Genomic DNA, 5575 nt, shown 5'->3' with positions numbered 1-5575 from the left:
ACCCAGCTGGGAAAATAGTATTTTTCTGCAACTGCCAAAATTTAGTTGAGAACCTCGCAGCAGTTCTTTGTGCTAATTATTATTACCGTGTGAACACACATTTGGTGAACATCTGTCTGCCACACAATGGTTGTAAGTTGATTTTATTGTGGCGTCCCTGATTTCAACCTGATTCTGAGATAGTGGCTCTAAAAATGCCGAAATCCAAAAGAGTGCCAGCGTAAAACAATACGCGCTCCTTCTGAAACGCTGAAACGCAATGCGCCGATTCCCCTCTGTGGATTTTGTACCTCGTTTTTCTTCTGAGGCAAACATAATTTGCAGCTTAGAGTTTCAGTTCCTGCTAAGAGATCCACTGATGGAAGACTGTAAGCAACGGGAAGGCTGCGTGGAGAGAGCGAAACTTTAACTTTACAGTCACTCCCGAGTTACTAAAGAGCAATGCCGACCTCAGGGGCTGTCTGACAGGGAGTGTTTCGTCATTGCTCTTCCCACTAGAACAAAAAAAGGAAGTGCGCACTCTCTCTTCGCAAGCTTGTAAAGCCGGTGTCAGCTGATTGTGCGCAGCTCTCAGAAGGGAAGTTGTTGTGTTGGAGCTTTTAGATTGGCTGCAGACCAGTCTAAAAGCTCAGCCCAGGCCGACGTGAATCCCGTCGGCCTGGGCAGGAATGATGCTCACAGGAACAGTCGGTAAAGCGTATGTGGTTGCTGCCAAACATTTTCTTTGTGCCACTGACTTCAAACAAAAGGGGGGGTTATGGTCTCTTTACAGATACCTCTTAATAAATTAGAAAATCATCAAAAAGTTTAGTTTAATATTTCAATTTCAAAAAGTGGAGCATGTTTATTGGTTGATTTCACAGAGTGATATATTTAGATGTTTGCTTTTGTTCAAATAATGAAAACCCAGAATTCAGTTTCTCAGAAAATTACATAAAACCAGTGAATAAATGATTATTTTTCTGCTCTAAAATCTTGCTGAGGTGTTCAGGAAGCCCAGAGTTCTTCAGCTCATCTTTGCTTCACAACTCTCCCACACCTGTGGTTATTGCTGTTGCTTATGCGCCACTTTCTACCGTGGTTTCTCCTTCCACTCATCTTTCCTTTACTGTTCTAGGACGCTGCAGAGCTCTGTGAATGGCCAGCATTTCTAGCTGTGACCTTTTCCTGACTGTCTGCTGGACAGCTGTCAACTCAACAGTCGCTCCATGAATGTCTAACATATTAATTGTCCTTAATTATGACATATTTAAATGTTCTGAGAAAATAAATTTTGGTGTTCATTAGCTTAAATCATAATCTTTGAGATACAGGTAGAAAAATAAGGTTTGAACATCACTCTGTGTCGTAAAGCTCCATAACATGAATCCAGCTTTTTCAGTTGAATTATTGAAATACATAAACTTCTCAGTGATATTCTTACTTATTGAGATGTGTCTGTAATTCCCTCGCTGCCACACTGTAGTCAAGTTTTTTGTGGTAATGTTAACAAGAATCTGGTAATCTCTCCAGCTGTTTGGTTGTGTGTTTTGTTTTGTTTTATTTTGTTTTTTTAAAGACATTTTTTTTTGCCACTTTAGACTTGGAGCCATTCATTGAGGTAAAATCTGTGGTTCCCAGAACTAATACCTGCATACACTGGTCTTGTTTAGCTGTGAAAAAAAGAACAAATTCTTTGTTCGTTAGTCATCACCTTATTTATAACTTTAATTTATGGGATATTTGAATGCATTCTCTATCAAACACTGGTCATGTGAAAAAATGACTTAAGCACATTTTTCTTTCTTTACTCTGTGAAGTCTGAGTATTTTTTCCCTTGTTTATTTTACAGCAATACCCTTTTTTCTTGTTACAGTGATTACATATTTTGCCAATGTATAATGTCTTTTAAGCAGGTTTATTTTCCTCAGTTTAACCATGACTGCCAGTTTTTTTGTGTTTGTTTTGCATTTTTTTTTATTAAGCTGAATAGAAGCAGTGAATTAATGTTGAACCAGGGAGTTTTTTTTTGTGGTTTTTTTAGGTTGCCAAAACTGATGTACAGCAGGGGAGGTGGAATTAAAAGCCGATTCGTTCCCCTCGTGCTGTAGAAATTCTCTGATGTTGATTCAGTAACATTCACAATCCTCTCATGAATGGTTTGTCATTAACTTTTGTCAGAAATTGAAGATTAGTGGTCAGAATCAGATTAGATTCTCAGAGAGAAAATGACTTGTATGAGTTGCTGGGAATGTTTGGGAGTATCACTGTAAAACTGGATCACATCTGCTAAAGCCAACCAGGCAGCTGCTGTTTGAAGTAAGGCTAACGTTCGATTATAACAACAATTTCTAAGTAATTATGGAAAGACATGTAGAGTAAAAATCTCGTATTCTGTAGCGTTTGCAATTGGTCTAAAAGCAACATTTGCAAAGCTGCCAAATAAGTTTTCACTCAACTTAAATGATTGGTCGCTTCATGGCTCATCAGCTGTTATTGAATATTGATTGTGGGTTTTTTTAAATCATAATTATTTGTTGCAGTTCCTTTGGGTGTACTAATTCTTGCATTTGACAAAGCTGCCAACCCAGTATCAGTTTGTGTCTGTTGTCTGCCATGTCCATTGGACTGACACACCTTTTGTTTTTTTGTATGCTAACCTCTGTTGATAAAAATGTTTATAAGATTTATTTTCGCCAAAGATATGCAATTGCATTATATATGGTATTACAAAAATATTAATAAAATCCTGTTCTTGTTATGACTTGTGTGCATCTTTGTTCTTGTTTCTCATATTTTACGTCATAAAAAGCAGTCAAGCAGCTTCAGTGTCTCTGTATTTTGTCTCAACTACAACAAACTTCAATGTACTTTATTGAGATTTTAACTAATAGACTAACACAAAATAATTAATTGTGAAGTAGGATATATTTTCTTGTCATATACCCAAACTGTGGTTTCAGTATGGGTTTTATTATGTTTTTATTTGTTTTGTTTTTGCTTGTTTTTTTTGTGGATATGTCTACCAGTTTTGCACATAGTGAAACTTGAATGTTTGACAGTCCTGCAGAATAGCTGAAATTCAGTCAATTTCTAAGTCTAGATTTTCAACTGAGCAGACCAACTTTTTCTGTATACTTTTTGTGTGTTTTCAAACCTAATTGTTTTTGTGCTTATATTCTTCCACCGCAACTGGATGTGTTCAGTTACTATGTGCCCCAGCTCCATGTTGCAAATGCCACACTTTTTAGTTTTTTTCCTTTCATTTTGTTGAACCGGGGAGGGTTCAACACACAAAATCCTGAAAAATACGTTCGTTGTAACATGACAAAACATGAAAATGTTCAGATCTACTCTTCTATTTGTTTATAACAACATCTTACTGCTGCTGGTTAGGATCAGCAGGTTGTTACACTACTTTGGTTCATCTGCCAGACATTTCCCGTCAGGTCCAGTAGTTCGGCTCTGTTTTGACTGCACAAGCTGCGCTCGACGCTTTGAGTGGCAGCTCCACATCACTTTCCCTTTTTTCTTCTTCATGGACGCACCAGGAACCCACCTTGCGCACATCGACGTAAAGCTCTACGAGTCTTAGCGATGCAACATCAGATGTGCTAACGACACTCTGCTCTGTTAGTTAATTAGTCATGGAGGACTGCAGGATGAACACGGTGTGACCCTGAACAAGGGCTTGTCTGACTAGCCCCGGGCCCTCTGGCATGGCTCTATTGTTCAATAGAGTCCTGTGTGTCGACTGGAAGAGGGAGTGAGAGGAGGGGTGGGGGACTTCTCCCTACTGACTGCCTCAATTCAGCAGGAAATCAGAGCAGCAGCATCCCCCCCCTATTCCCTCCCTCCCTCCTACACAGGCCCTAGCAACCACGCCACGCCAACAGTTGCCAGGCAACCAGACAATGCCGGAGCCACTGGCTGTGGTGTAAGAGAGAGTTTGTGTTTTGCATGTATACGTTTTAGCAAAGGATGGGAAAGGAAACAGTTATGCTACGTGATGAAAAATCTAAAGCGATTAGAGTGGATTAGGACAAATTAATTGTGTAGGATTTGTGATGAGATGGATGCATTAGCAACATGTCATTTCACTTCTGGACTAAATTAGGTCAATGTGAAGTGAAATCGCAGACTGTCCTTCACATGAAACAGACCATCTATGATTCCTGGTCCTGTTTTTATTACAGCTGCTGGGAACATGTACTACTGAAATTCAGCAATAAATCAGGTTAATGCTCTTATTTTAAACAGTAATTTATTTTAAAAGTCTTTCTGAATGACAATAAGTATCTCTATATATAAAACTTGGTATAATGGTTGTTATATTTTAAAAAAGGGAAAAAAGCTAACTCCAAAAATATTTCATGTTACTTAAAAGTAATTCATATATATTTGGAATCTTCTGTTTAGTTATAAAGCTGTTTGTGTTTTCAAAAAGCTCAACATCCTCACCCTTCATTTCAGAGTAAATTAACAGGAATAAAGACTCAATTATTCATGTATATCACCAGCTGCTGTTCCCAGATTTTATAAATAAATAACTTACCTTTAAGTACCAAATAACATATTGCACCTTTAATCTGCATATTATTCAAGCAAAAATATGCAGTTTACTTGCCACATTATCCTATTTAATGTCTATTTAACCTCACTGAGATTAAGCAACCAATTCAATAAATTGCAACAGATCAGCAGGTGGATGAAAATAACAAACCTGTACATACAAAGAATATTCAGACTTTGTTCATTTAGAGTATGAAGCTGTACTGACTAGTTTTTCTCTTTGTTTTATTGCTCAGATATGTTTAAAATAAAGCCATAAGAAGTTCCATCTGTGGCTTTGGCAAAAGCGATGCAGTATAGAGCAATGTGAAGGTGCTTTAGTGAGATTTGTTGAATACAAGTAAAGTGCTACGTTTGGCTGCTACAAACCAGCGCTGTGCATCAGCCTGAACTCTAAAGTGAAACGTAGTAGAGGCAGAATCATGAAAACCTGTAAGAGGTTGCAAAATATCTGAGAATTGGGTTGAGGTTCAAGATGACCATCAACATAAACCCATCCATGCATTTTCTACCTGCTTGTCCTCATTGGGTAGCAGGAGGAGCTGGCACCTGTAGTCATTGGGCAAGAGATGGGACTGTGAGGAAGCTGGGATACCTGGAGAGAACCCACACATTCACAGGGAGAACATGCACATTTCATACAGAAAGTGACCACCAGGCTGGAATTCAAACCCAGGTTTGACTCAGTGCTACCAGCTGCATCACTGTGCAGCCTAACATAAACCCAGACCTATCAAATCCAATCTGTGTAATTTGATGTTCACAGATTCTCCCCATCTAATCTGCCTGAATCTGCTAGAGATTTTTTATTTTTTTGGGCAAAAGACAATGGGACAATATTAGTCTCCAAATGGCCCGGGATCAGGATGGGGCGGGGGACAACTGTGCTGAGGACTATAGCCTCTCTGTATGCACCTGCTCTGTTACTGAGCTTTAGAATGCTCCTGTTTTATTTCTGTAGCCTAAAAATTAAAAGCATGCGTTTTAACCTTTAATCCTTCACTTTTACTTTATGTTGGTCTAT

Source organism: Gambusia affinis, linkage group LG13 (assembly GCF_019740435.1).
Source record: "Gambusia affinis linkage group LG13, SWU_Gaff_1.0, whole genome shotgun sequence".
Classification (NCBI taxonomy): domain Eukaryota; kingdom Metazoa; phylum Chordata; class Actinopteri; order Cyprinodontiformes; family Poeciliidae; genus Gambusia; species Gambusia affinis.
Note: the sequence above shows the minus strand (reverse complement) of the source record.